The sequence below is a fragment of the Ursus americanus genome, chromosome 14 (assembly GCF_024610735.1).
Source record: "Ursus americanus isolate L20-20 chromosome 14, mUrsAme1.1.p, whole genome shotgun sequence".
NCBI classification, from domain to species: domain Eukaryota; kingdom Metazoa; phylum Chordata; class Mammalia; order Carnivora; family Ursidae; genus Ursus; species Ursus americanus.
Window position 1 is genome coordinate 48,855,949 of NC_142140.1, and position 15,174 is coordinate 48,871,122.

The following is a 15,174-nucleotide window of genomic DNA, read 5'->3' on the forward strand; positions in this document are numbered from 1 at the left end:
AGTTTGGGGAAAACATTGGAACATATGAAAACGGACAAAGTGGAATACTGTCTGTCCATCAGACAGAACAGAAGGTTAATAAGTGAATTACTTAAATGTGTGGAAATGTTGAATTCAAACAATTGGAAATTCCAATAAATAAATGTGAGGTGCAGATTCCACTCCCCTAATCAGACCTAAGAATAGCAGTTCCTGGCTCTGAAGGTTGAGCCCTGCAATCATGGACCCTTCTTCATCCCCAGGACGATGGGCCCTTACATCACTGGAATCCAAAAAATTCTTTTCAGAGCCCTCTTTATGTCTTTGTTCCTAAGGCTGTAGATGAAGGGGTTCAGCATGGGCGTGACCACTGTGTACATCACCGAGACCACTGCACCTGCATGGGAGCTCTGGGGAGCAGCAGAGCTAAGGTACACTCCTAGGCTTGTACAATAAAATAGGGAGACAACAGAGAGGTGAGACGCACAGGTGGAAAATGCTTTGTACTTGCCCTGAGCTGATGAGATCCCAAGTATGGAAGAAACTATCTTAGAGTAAGAGTAAAGGTCCCAGCAAGGGGACCACCACCCAGCAGCCCAGATCCAAAATACATCACCACGTCATTAAGAAAGGTGTCGGAACAGGCAAGTTGGACATCACAGATAAAGCTGTTTGATATCACAGAAAAAGCTGGAGATTCTCACTTCACTACAGAAGTACAGCCATGACACCATTAAGCTTTCTAATAAGGAATTCAGGACACTCATCACCCAGACCACCAGAGGTAGGTTTCATGATGACTGTGTAGTGCAGGGGGTGACAGATGGCCATGAAACGGTCATAGGCCATTACAGCCAGGAGAAAGTCATCAAATCCAACAAAGACTAGGAAAAAATACATCTGTGTGATGCAGCCTTCATAGGTTATGACTTTGCTCTGAGTCTGGATGTTCAGCAGCATATTGGGGATGGTGGTGGAGGTGGAACAGATGTCTACAAAGGACAGGTTGGCCAGGAAGAAGTACATGGGGGTGTGGAGGTGGGAGTCTGAGCTAAGGGCCAGGACGATGATCAGGTTTCCACACACAGTGATCAGGTACATGGAGAGGAAAAGCCCAAATATGAGGGGCTGCAGTTCTGGGTCCTCTGACAATCACCGAAGAAGAAATTCTGAAATTCTTGTATCATTGTGTGGTTCCATGTGGTGGTGGAGACTACAAAGAAAGAAAAAAAATTAAATAATGATTTTCAAGCAAATGGTCTTCATTTATGTATTTATTATTCTTTATTTTTTATTTTTAAGTTTTTTTTCTGATGTAAATTTCAATGATTTATTAGTTGCATATAACACCCAGTGCTCCATGCAATACGTGCCCTCCTTACTACCCATCAGCAGCCTATCCCATTCCCCCACCCCCCTCCCCTCTGAAGCCTTCAGTTTGTTTCTCAGAGTCCATAGTCTCTCATGCTTCATTCCCCCTTCTGATTACCCCCCCTTTCTTTATCCCTTTCTTCCCCTACCGATCTTCCTAGTTCTTATGTTCCATAGATGAAATAAATCATATGATAATTGTCTTTCTCTGCTTGACTTATTTCACTTAGCATTATCTCCTCCAGTGCCGTCCATGTTGCAGCAAATGTTGAGAACTCGTTCTTTCTGAAGGCTGAGTAATATTCCATTGTATATATGGACCACAACTTCTTAATCCAGTCCTCTGTTAAAGGGCATCTCAGTTCCTTCCACGATTTAGCAATTGTGGACAATGCTTTCCAGTTAGTTAACCTACAGTGTAGTATTCATTTCATGTGTACAATACCCCAAAACAAAAAATAAACAAATAAAATCTACAGGTAAAACCTCTTAATTAATGCAAGAAACTGAGAAGGAAGAAGTTATACATTAACTAATAGAATTTAAAACATTTTTATGGGGTCTACATAGAGGGTCAGGAGCAAGATGGCAGCAGAGTAGGGAACCTTGTTCCATCTGTTCCCTCAAATTTAGTTGGAAATCTATCAAACCATCCTCAACATACACGGATTCAACCTGAGATGTAAGAAAACATATCTGGATCTCTACAAGCAGAAAAATGACTACATTTTGTGGAATCTTGAATTTTCAGGAAATATTGGAAGATAAACTGACAGGGGAGTGCGCCTCTATAAACTGGACACCTGAAAGTGATATAACACGGGAGTGCAAAATCGTGAAATGTGTGTATCATTTCCTGGTTCCATGTGGTGGAGGTGACTACGGGAAACAAAAAATAACATGACACTCAGTGCTCATCACATCACATGCCCTCTTTAATGCCCATCACCCTGTTACCCCATCCCCCAGCACTACCCTCCAGCAACCCTCAGTTTGTTTCCTTGAGTTAAGAATCTATCATGGTTTTTCTCCCCTTCTGATGACTTTCCATTCAGTTTTCCCTCCCTTCCCCTACGATCCTCTGCACTGTTTCTTATTTTCCATATGTGAGTGAAATCAGCACACATTTACACAGAGGCTTCAGGAGGAGACAGCAGGAGACACAAAGTTATCCATGGAAGCGTGTGCCCATCAGAGAGAATAGTGATGCCAAGGCTCTCAGAACAGACTTGAATTTCTCAAAATTAATTTTTAAAATTTGAGTGTGGTTGACACACAATGTTACATTAGTTTTGGGTGTACAACACAGTGACAACATCTTAAAAATTACACCGTGCTCACCCCCTGTGGAGCTGCCATCTGTCACCACACAACACTCTGACAATACCACTGAGTAGATTCCTCACGCTGTGCATTTTATTCCCATGACTCATTCATTCCTTAACTGGAAGCCTGTATCTCCCACTCCCCTTCACCATTCTGCTTTTCATTTGTTCATTTATTGGTTTAAAAATCACTACCAGAGGGAGTTAAGATGGCGGAGGAGTAGGGGACCCCTTTTTCAGCCGGTCCCCTGAGTCGAGCTGGATAGGTACCAGAGCAGCCTAAATAACCACGGAATCAGCCTGAGACACAGGAAGATACATCTGGATCTCTAAAAATGAACATCTCCAGCGCTGAATATTGAGGTACGAAGAGGGGAGCCATGAAACCGCGCACAGATATCGGAAGATAAATGGAAGGGGGAGGGAGCCGCCGTGTTCGGGTGCCGGGAAGTGGCAGCCACCTGCACGGGGGAGCGGGAGGACTCCTGGATGGCACCTGCAAGAGAGCTGACAGAGGCCAGCGAGCCGGGAGCGCGCCACCAGGCATCTCACGAACTCCGATATCCCGGTGTGCTCACTGGATCCAGACTGAGACCGGGAGCTCCCGGAGCATGCGCAGGGCGGCTGGCGGCTGGCGGCGTTAGAAACACAAAGGACAGAGACGCGCGCCTTTGAAATGAGGGCTGGGACACCGGGTGTGGGGCGCACATCCCAGGATGCTACAGGGTTGAGCAGCACCATCAGTAACAGAGTTAAAGTGGCCAGAACATCAGTGGAGAACGGGCTGCAATCCCTCTGTTCTGTGACAATTCAGCCTCTGATGCTCTGACTCTCAGAAGAGGCACAGCAAACCGCCAGGGAAAGCCGCCAGAGAACAAAAGCCTGGAAATACCGGCTCACAGCGTGCCCATCCCCATCCCCCCTTGCAGGGGACACGGAGACTCTACCCAAACAGGGCTGCCTGAGTATCAGTGCGGCAGGCGCCTCCCCAAGAAGGCAGGCTGAAAAATCAAGAAGCCTACAACCCAGGCGCCTGGGGGGTGCAGTCACTGAGTGTCTGTCTTTGGCTTAGGGCGTGATCCCGGGGTTCCGGAAAGGAGTCCCTCATCAGGCTCCTCCACTGGGAGCCTGCTTCTTCCTCTCCCACTCCCCTGCTTCTGTTCCCTCTCTCGCTGGTTGGCTGCCACATAAATAAATAAATAAAATCTTTAAAGTAGCCCACATCCCTAAGATCCCTATAAACAAGGGGCACGGCCTGGGACCCAGTCAATAATTTGGGCTCTGGACAACCCCGCAACCTCTCCTCATCAGAATGACAAGAAGGAGAAGCCCCCCCCCCAGCAAAGAAAAGACAGTGAGTCTGTGGCCTCTGCCACAGAAATAATGGATATGGACGTAACCAAATTATCAGAAATGGAATTCAGAGTAACAATGGTCAAAATGATGAGTAGAATTGAAAAAACTATTAACGAAAAGGTTACTGAGAATATAGAATCCCTAAGGACAGAAATGAGAGTGAATCTGACAGAAATTAAAAATTCTATGAGCCAAATGCAGGCAAAACTAGAGGCTCTGATGGCCAGGGTCACAGAAGCAGAGGAACGGGTTAGTGAATTGGAGGATGGGTTAATAGAGGAAAAAACCAAAATAGAAGCTGCTCTTAAAAAAATCCAAGCCCACAAATGTAGGTTACGGGAGAATACTGACTCAATGAAATGATCCAATGTTAGAATCATCGGCATCCCCGAGGGGGTGGAGAAAAACAGAGGTCTAGAAGAGATATTTGAACAAATTGTAGCTGAAAACTTCCCTAATCTAGCGAGGGAAACAAACATTCGTGTCCAAGAGGCAGAGAGGACCCCTCCCAAGGTCAACCATGACAAACCTATGCCACGTCACGTCATAGTGCATTTCACAAATATTAGATCCAAGGATACACTATTGAAAGCGGCCAGGGCAAAGAAATTTCTCACGTACCAAGGCAAAGGCATCAGAATTACGTCAGACCTGTCTAAACAGACCTGGAATGAAAGAAAGGGTTGGGGGAGCATTTTTAAAACTCTTTCAGAGAAAAACATGCAGCCAAGGATCCTTTATCCAGCAAGGCTGTCATTCAGAATTGATGGAGAAATAAAGACATTTCAGAATTGCCAGTCACTAACCAATTTCGTAACCATGAAACCAGCCCTAGAGGAGATATTACGGGGGGTTCTATAAAAGTAAAAAGGCCCCAAGAGTGATACAGAAGAGAAAGTCACAGCCAATACAAATGAAGACTTTACTGGCAACATGGCATCATTAAAATCATATCTCTCAGTACTCAGTCTTAATGTGAATGGCTTAAATGCTCCCTTATATGCCACAGGGTTGCAGATTGGGTAGAAAGAAATGACCCATCCATTTGCTGTCTACAAGAGACTCATTTCTAAACCCAAAGATGCATTCAGACTGAGAGTAAGGGGATGGAGTACCATCCTTCACGCAAATGGACCTCAAAGGAAAGCTGGGGTAGCAATTCTCATATCAGATAAATTGGATTTTAAACTACAGACCATAGTTAGAGACGCAGAAGGGCACTATATTATTCTTAAAGGAAGTATTCAACAAGTGGATATCACATTTTAAATATATATGCCCCCAACAGGGGAGCAGCAAGATACAAAACCAACTCTTAACCAGAATAAAGAGACATATAAATAAAAATACATTAATAGTAGGGGACCTCAACACTCTACTCTCAGAAATAGACAGAACCCCCTGGCAAAGACTAAGCAAAGAAACAAAGGCTTTGAATGCCATACTCGACGAGTTGGACCTCATAGATATATATAGAACACTACACCCCAGAACCAAAGAATACTCATTCTATTCTAATGCCCATGGAACATTCTCAAGAATAGACCATGTTCTGGGACACAAAACAGGTCTCAACCGATAACCAAAAGATTGAAATTATGCCCTGCATATTCTCAGACCACAATGCTCTGATATTGGAACTCAACCACAAGGAAATATTTGGAAGAAACTCAAACACTTGGAGCCTAAGAAGCATCCTGCTCAGGAATGACTCGATAAACCAGGAAATCAAAAATCAAATTAAACAATGTATGGAGACCAATGAGAATGAAAATACAACAGTCCAAAACCTATGGGATACTGCAAAGGCCGTCCTAAGGGGGAAACACATAGCCATCCAAGCTTCACTCAAAAGAATAGAAAAATCTAAAATGCAGTTTTTATATTCTCACCTCAAGAAGCTGGAACAGCAACAGAGGGACAGGCCTAATCCACGCACGAGGAAGCAGTTGACCAAAATTAGAGCTGAAATCAATCAAGCAGAAACCAGAAGTACAGTAGAGCAGATCAACAGGACTAGAAGCTGGTTCTTGGAGAGAATCAATAAAATTGACAGACCACTGGCAACACTTATCCAAAAGAAAAGAGAAAGGACCCAGATTATTAAAATTATGAATGAAAAAGGAGAGGTCACAACAAACACCATTGAATTTGGAAGGATGATTAGAAATTTTTATCAACAGCTATATGCCAATAAACTAAGCAATCTGGAAGAGATGGAATCCTTCTTGGAAACCTATCAACTGCCAAGATTGAAACCGGAAGAAATTGATTCCTTAAACAGGCCAATTAATTATGAAGAAATTGAGTCAGTGATAAACAACCTTCCAAATAACAAAACTCCAGGCCTGGACGGTTTTCCTGGGGGAATTCTATCAAACATTCAATGAAGAAATAATACCTATTCTCCGAAAGCTATTTCAAAAAATATAAACAGAAGGAAAGCTACCAAACTCATTCTATGAGGCCAATATTACCTTGATCCCCAAACCAGGCAAAGACCCTCTCAAAAAGGAGAATTACAGACCGATTTCCCTAATGAATATGGATGCCAAAATCCTCAACAAGATACTTGTTAATAGAATCCAACAGTACATTAAAAGGATTATCCATCACGATCAAGTGGGATTCATACCTGGGATGCAAGCGTGGTTCAATACTCGCAAATCAATCAGCGTGATACATCATATCAACAATAAAAGACTCAAGAACCATATGATCCTCTCAATCGATGCCGAAAAAGCATTTGACAAAATACAGCATCCTTTCCTGATTAAAACCCTTCAGAGTGTAGGAATAGATAGTACATTTCTCAATCTCATAAAAGCCATCTATGAAAAGCCTACTGCCAATATTATTCTCAATGGGGAAAAGCTGGAATATTTCTCTTAAGATCAGGAACTCGACAAGGATGCCCACTCTTGCCACTATTATTCAACATAGTATTAGAAGTCCTTGCAACAGCAATCAGATGACAAAAAGGGATCAAAGGTATTCAAATTGGCAAAGAAGAAGTAAAACTGTCTCTCTTTGCAGATGACATAATACTCTATATGGAAAACCCAAAAGAAGCCACTCCCAAACTATTAGAAGTTATAGAGCAAATCAGTAATGTGGCAGGATACAAAATCAATGCTCAGAAATCAGTTGCATTTCTGTACACGAATAACGAGAAGAAAGAAAGAGAAATTAGGGAATCCATCCCATTTACAATAGCACCAAAAACCATACGTTACCTTGGAATTAACTCAACCAGAGATTTAAAGGACCTATATTCTAGAAACTATAAATCACTCTTGAAAGACATTGAGGAAGACATAAAAAGATGGAAAGATATTCCATGCTCATGGATCGGAAGAATTAACATAGTTAAAATGTCCATGCTACGCAGAGCAATCTACACTTTCAATGCTATCCCGATCAAAATACCGAGGACATTTTTCAAAGAACTAGAACAAATAGTCCTTAAATTTGTATGGAAACAGAAAAGGCCCCGAATCTCCAAGTAACTGTTGAAAAGGAAAAACAAAGCTGGGGGCATCACAATGCCGGATTTCGAGCTGTACTACAAAGCTGTGATCACAAAGACAGCATGGTACTGGCACAAAAACAGACACATAGACCAATGGAACAGAATAGAGAGCCCAGAAATGGACCCTCAGCTCTTTGGGCAACTAATATTTGATAAAGCAGGAAAAAACATCCGGTGGGAAAAAGACAGTCTCTTCAATAAATGGTGCTGGGAAAATTGGACAGCTACATGCAAAAGAATGAAACTTGACCACTATCTCACACCATACACAAAAATAAACTCCAAATGGATGAAAGACCTCGATGTGAGACAGGAATCCATCAAAATTCTAGAGGAGAACATAGGCAGCAACCTCTACGACATCGGCCAAAGCAACCTTTTTCATGACACATCCCCAAAGACAAGAGAAACAAAAGATAAAATGAATTTATGGGACTTCATCAAGATTAAAAGTTTCTGCACAGCCAAGGAAACAGTCAGAAAAACTAAGAGGCAGCCCACGGAATGGGAGAAGATATTTGCAAATGACACTACAGATAAAGGACTGGTATCCAAGATCTACAAAGAACTTCTCAAACTCAATACATGAGAAACAAATAAACAAATCAAAAAATGGGCAGAAGATATGAACAGACACTTTTCCAATGAAGACATACAAATGGCTAACAGACACATGAAAAAATGTTCAAAATCATTAGCCATCAAGGAAATTCAAATCAAAACCACACTGAGATACCACCTTACAGCAGTTAGAATGGCAAAAATTGACAAGGCAAGAAACAACAATTGTTGGAGAGGATGTGGAGAAAGGGGATCCCTCCTACATTGTTGGTGGGAATGCAAGTTGGTACAGCCACTCTGGAAAACAGTGTGGAGGTCCCTTAAAAAGTTAAAAATTGAGCTACCCTATGATCCAGCCATTGCACTACTGGGTGTTTACCCCAAAGATACAGACGTAGTAAAGGGAAGGGCCATATGCACCCCAATGTTCATAGCAGCAATGTCCACAATAGCTAAATCGTGGAAGGAACCGAGATGCCCTTCAACAGATGACTGGATTAAGAAGTTGTGGTCCATATATACAATGGAATATTACTCAGGTATCAGAAAGAACGAGTTCTCAACATTTGCCACAACATGGACGGCACTGGAGGAGATAATGCTAAGTGAAATAAGTCAAGCAGAGAAAGACAACTATCATATGATTTCTCTCATCTATGGAACATAGGAACTAGGATGATGGGTAGGGGAAGAAAGGGATAAAGAAAGGGGGGTAATCAGAAGTGGGAATGAAACATGAGAGACTATGGACTATGAGAAACAAACTGAGGGCCTCAGAGGAGAGGGGGGTGGGGGAATGGAATAGGCTGGTGATGGGTAGTAAGGAGGGCATATATTGCATGGTGCACTGGGTGTTATACACAACTAATGAATCACCAAGCCTTACATCAGAAACTGGGGATGTACTGTATGGTAACTAACATAATATAATAAAAAATCATTAAATGCCAATAAATAAATAAATAAATAAATAAATAAATAAATAAGTGTTTTCGTATATTTTCAATAAAGAGACCATTGCGGTCTATATTGATTTAAAAAAAAAAAAGAGTTAGGAAAACAGAATATTAGCTTGGAGGCGTGTGTGGTGAACTTTTTAAGATGTGGTGGTTTCGAGCGTGTTCTGTATTTATAGAAAGCCCCAGACCCATGCAGGTAGCTCTTCCCTTGCAAGAGCAGTTCCTGAGACACACATTTCTCAGCATCTTCTCTCACAGTGAGTATTCACATTAAAAAAATGTGTTTTATATGCAAAAAGGAATATGCTAATTAGCTTTACTTTGTAATGCTTCATTACCAAGAGGTATGGCAATGATGGAGACATTTGTGAGGTAGAAGAAAAAACTCAGCCTACCTGTTCACCAGTGATAATCATTCATCTAGTCACAGGAAGGAACTATATTGTAAGCTTTTTACATATACTGATGAATGCTGTCTGCCACCCTAAGAGGACGGGTGCTGCTATCACCACTAGTTCAGTAAGGATATTCACATTTGGAATGGATTGGTTGTCTCTCCCAAGTTCAAACGGCTTATATGTGGTAGATCTGACATTCAAAACGTGATTTTCTGATTCCAAAATTTTTTCATTTAAAGCATTCAGAAAAGTCTTTTATTATTTCATATTTATTTTTTTATATTTATTTTTTATTATAATAATATTTTTATTATATTATGTTAGTCACCATACAGTACATCCCTGGTTTCTGATGTAAAGTTCCATGATTCATTAGTTGCGTATAACACCCAGTGCACCATGCAATACGTGCCTTTCTTACTACCCATCACCGTCCTATCCCATTCCCCCACCCCCCTCCCCTCTGAAGCCCTCAGTTTATTTCATCTTTAAAAATCCCCTTCTATTGTCGTACATTGTATATTTTCTGTTGTGGATTGCAGGTTTATTCCCTTTGCACATTGTTCTAGAGGGATAGTCAATCAGTAAATTGTCTTGACATCATAAAAATACCACTCCTTTCTTGTTTAGATACACTGTTTCCTGCTTTGTTAATCATTCCGGGCATCAGGGAATGTGGACTGGGGCTGGAATGTTGCCAGAAGCAGGGAAGCTCTCTGTTCATCACAGTGTCTCAGGGACTGCCCAAGCTTATTAGATCTCCTTTACCCCTTGTGTCCATTTCTTTCCACTCTGTGTTTTTGGAACTGCTTTTTTATGTTTCTTTAAACACAGGACACAAAGTGATCATATGAAAATGGAGCCCATGTTTCCATGTCCTTCGGAGGCTTACTAACTAGATTTTAAGTACTGTTTACGTATTAATCAGGGTAAAGGTAATCTGATGTTGACTGCTGACTTCTATCATTTCTTTCAAAATTATTGTGGCTGGGGGCAAGAAAAGCATGATAGAAGCACAGTGCCAGGAGACCAGAGTGAACTGCATGTCTGTGGTTACCTGAGTGCTCATGTGTGTGTGCTTGTGTGGGTGTGTGACTGCATGAGTCGTCCTCAGGGAAATGGTACCCAAGCTCATATACTCCACCATGTGACCCTTAAATGCCAGAATGTTCACCAACAAATGGAAATAAGGAAGGGATCTATCTCTATTTAAAGAATACCTAGGGGGGAAAAATCAACAATATGTAAAGAACTACATGTAAAGGAAGGACTCCCTGTGTCTCCAAGTCCCATCAGTGGCAGGTAAGCCACCTGGGTCCTCAGCGTTCTCTGCCACCACCTCTCATCTCTCTCCCTCTTGCTCGTTCCCTCACCACACTGACTGCATGTTGAGATCTGCATATCTGCAGTAAGTGCCTTCTGCAGGGCCTTTGCTCTGCTTTCTCTGCAGGGCACCCACCTCCCCCAGATATCCTCCTGCCTCCTGCTCAGTCTTTTGTTGAAGCCTCTCTTAAAATGTCACCTTCTCTGTAGGTCTTCCTGAACTCCTTTAAATCTCAAGCACCTTCCTCATCCATTCCTTTTTATAACAACTTTCTTCCTTCATAGCACCTGTCACCATTTTACATGGTATACAATTTTTTATTTTTATACATATTCTTTCTCCATCATAGGATAGTAAGGGCTTTTTTTCTCTAAGTTTTTATTTAAATACTAGTTAGTTAACATACACTGTAATATTAACTTCAGGTGTATAATTTACTGATTCAGCACTTCCATACAACAACGGGTGCTTATCACAAGAGCCCTCTTTATTCCTTATCATCTATTTCACTCATTGCCTCCCCCCCTCCCCTCCAGCAATCTTCAGTTTGTTCTCTATACTTAAGAGTCTGTTTCCTGGTTTCCTCTCTTTTCCCCTGACTATGTTCACTTGTTTTGTTTCTTATATGCCACACTTGAGTGAAATCATATGGTATTTGGCTTTCTTGGACTGACTTATTTCACTAAGCATTGTACACTCTAGCTCCATCCACATCATTGCAAATGCAAGATTTCATACATTTGTTGGTGGAGAGATATTCCATTGTATATATGTGCCACATCTTCCTTATCCATTCATCAGTCGATGGACAGTTGGGCTCTCTCCATAGTTTGGCTATTGTTGATAATGCTGCTATAAACATCAGGGTGCCATGAACCCCCTTCGAATTAGTATTTTTGTAATCTTTGGGTAAATACCTACTAGGGCAACCTACAGAATGGGGGAAGAGATTTGCAAATGACATATCTGATAAAGGGTTAGTATCCAAAATATATAAAGAACTTATCAAACTCAACACCTAAAAAACTAAATAATCCATTTATGAGAAAAGCAGAAGACGTGAGTAGATACTTTCCCAAAGAAGACATACAGATGACTGATGGACACAAGAAAAGATGCTTAACATCACTCATCACCAGGGAAATACACATCAAAACCACAATGAGATATCACCTCACACCACTTAGAATGGCTAAAATTAACAACATAGGTAGTAACAGGTGTTGTCAAGGATACAGAGAAAAGAGAACCATCTTCCATTATTGGTGGGAATAAAAATTGACACAGTTACTCTGGAAACCACTATGGGGGTTCTTCAAAAAGTTAAAAATAAAGCTACCCTATGATACAGCAATTTCACTCTTAGGTATTTACCCAAAGGATATAAGGACTTTTCTTTCTCAGCACCTTATGCTTTTTATCTAGAAGATGTCAGTACACATCATATATTCCTCAAATGCAGAAAGGCATTTCTCATTAAAACTGTAATACATGCCCTCTTGGGGAAAAGGCTGAATGGACAGGAATTCCTAATCAGGTATCTTCCTGATATCATGTAACTTCCCCTAAATGGGATCGGATCAATACAAAAAATATATATTTCTTTCTTTTTTTCTTGATAGCAAAATATATATTGTAACATGTCACTCTGTTAATAATGCCCATTTGCTACAAATCAAAACCGCAATGCACTATAACCTCACAGCTGTCAGAATGGCTAAAATCAACAACACAAAGAGCAACAGTTGTTTGTGAGGATGTGGAGAAAGGGGAATGCTTTGCCCCGATGGTGTTGCTGCAGGGTTCTTGTCTCATGAAGCCAAAGAATGAATCTCATGGACACAAAAATGTGAAGTAAAGTGAAAGCTTAGTAAGGGAATGTGAGAACAGAAAGGAAAGGGAAAAAAGCTCTCTGCAGTGAGAGGGGTTTCAAATGGGTTGACCCTGAAGACAGTTAAGGTCTGTCTTTAACAGAAAATTGACCAGGAAACTTGATAAATATCTCATCTATAACATCTAAGACAAACAAAGTGAATTTGTAACTATCTTGTGAATATCTCATCTATATTTGGGACAAACAAGGTGAATTCCTTATGTTCCCTTCTCTCTGGTTAATATCTTGTTTATAACATTTCTCTGCATCTGGCATTTCTGTGAGCCTGGTTAAGTAGCCCTGCAGGATCCTAGTCAGGGGATTCAGGGGCCTCCTACCTCTCCCTGCCTGTACCTTAACCCTTTCCTTACTCAGGGGGAATGCAAACTGATGGAGCCACTTTGCGAAATAGTATAGAGATTCCTCAAAAAGTTAAAAACAGTGACACCTGGGTGGCTCAGTCAGTTAAGCATCTGCCTTTGGCTCAGGGTCCTGGGATTGAGCCCCATATCAGGCTCCCTGCCCAGCGGAGATCCTGCTACTCTCTCTCCCTCTGCTCCTCCCCCTGCTTGTGTGTGTGCACTCTCTCACTCTCTCTCTCTCTCAAATAAATAAATAAAACCTTTTAAAAAAAGGTAAAAATAGAACTGACCTATGACGCAGCAATTGAACTACTAGATAGTTACCAAAAGAATACAAAAATAATAATTCAAAGGGATACATGCAGCCTAAGGTTTTTAGCAGCATTATCTCCAATAGCCAACCTATGGAAATAGCTGCAGTGTCTGTCAATAGATGAATTGATAAAGAAGATGTGGTATATGTATGTACAATGGAATATTTCTCATTCATAAACCAAAATGAAATCTTGCCATTTGCAATGACACAATGGAACTAGAGAGTATTATTCTAAGCAAAATAAGTCAATCAATGAAATACAAATACCATATGATTTCACTCATATGTGCCATTTAAGAAACAAAACATTAGCAAAAAGGAAAAAGAGAGAGAGAAAGAGGGAGACAAACCAAGAAATGACTCTTAACCACAGAGAACACACTGATGGTTACCAGAGGGGAGGTGGTGGGGAGATGGAGGAAATAGGTGGTGGGGATGAAGGAGGGGACATGTGATGAGCACCATGTGTTACATGAAGTGTTGAATCACGATATTGTACCCATGAAATGAATATTACACTGTAGGTTAACTAATGGAATTTAAATAAAATTAAAACATAAAAAATGAAGAAAAATAAATACATAAATGAATCCCATTTGCTTGAAAATTATCTTTTTTTCTTTCCTTGTAGCCTCCACCACCGCACGGAACCTGACAATGATGCAAGAATTTCAGAGTTTCTTCTTCTAGGATTTTCAGAGGACCCAGAACTGCAGCCCATTATATTTGGGCTTTTCCTCTCCATGTACCTGATCACTGTGTGTTGAAATCTACTCATCATTGTGGCCGTCACCTCTGACTCCCACCTGCACACCCCCATGTACTTCTTCCTGGCCAACCTGTCCTTTGTCGACATCTGTTTCACCTCCACCACCGTCCCCAAGATACTGCGGAACATCCAGACTCAGAGCAAAGTCATAACCTATGCAGGCTGCATCTCACAGATATACTTTGTCCTACTCTTTGCAGGCTGGGATGGTATTCTCCTGACTGCAATGGCCTATGACAGCTTTGTGGCCATCTGTCACCCCCTGCACTACACAGTCATCATGAACCTCCGGCTCTGTGGGCTGCTGGTTCTGGTGTCCTGGATCATCAGTGTTCTGAATTTCTTGTTACAAAGCTTAATGGTGTTGCGGCTGTCCTTCTGTTCAGAGGTGGAAATTCTGCACTTCTTCTGTGAATTCAATCAGGTCGTCGGGCATGCCTGTTCTGACATGTTTCTTAATAACACGGTGATGTATTTTGCAACTGTGCTGCTGGGTCTTGCTCTCTTGCCTGGGATCTTTTACTCTTACTCTAAGATTGTTTCCTCTATATGTCGAATATCATCAATTCAGGGCAAGTATAAAGCATTTTCCACCTGTGTGTCTCACCTCTCTGTTGTCTCCTTATTTTATTGTACAGGCCTAGGAGTGTACCTTAGCTCTGCTGCTCCCCAGAGCTCCCATGCAAGTGCAGTGGCCTCGGTGATGTACACGGTGGTCACCCCCATGCTGAACCCCTTCATCTACAGCCTGAGGAACAGAGACATAAAGGGAGCTCTGAAAAGAATTGTTGGGGTTCCAGTGATGTAAGGGCCATACGTTCTAGGGCTTAAGAAGTGCCCATGATTGCAGGGCTCGGAGCCTCAGAGCCAGGAACTGACATTCTTTGATCAGGCTGTGGAAGTAGAATCTGCTCCTTCTATTTATTTTCTGGAATTTCCATTTGTTTCTATTCAACCTTTCCACACATTTTATAACTCAGATTATTAACCTTCTATTCTGTCTCATACACAGGCAGGTTCCCCTTTGTCCATCTTCATATATTCCTAAT

At 41.5% G+C, this 15,174-nt stretch overlaps 1 pseudogene; it reads left to right on the plus strand.

Moving 5' to 3' along the window:
• The first annotated feature begins 336 nt into the window (after window positions 1–336).
• Window positions 337–14,933, plus strand: LOC123796655 (olfactory receptor-like protein OLF4; annotated as a pseudogene).
• Window positions 14,934–15,174: the final 241 nt, after the last annotated feature.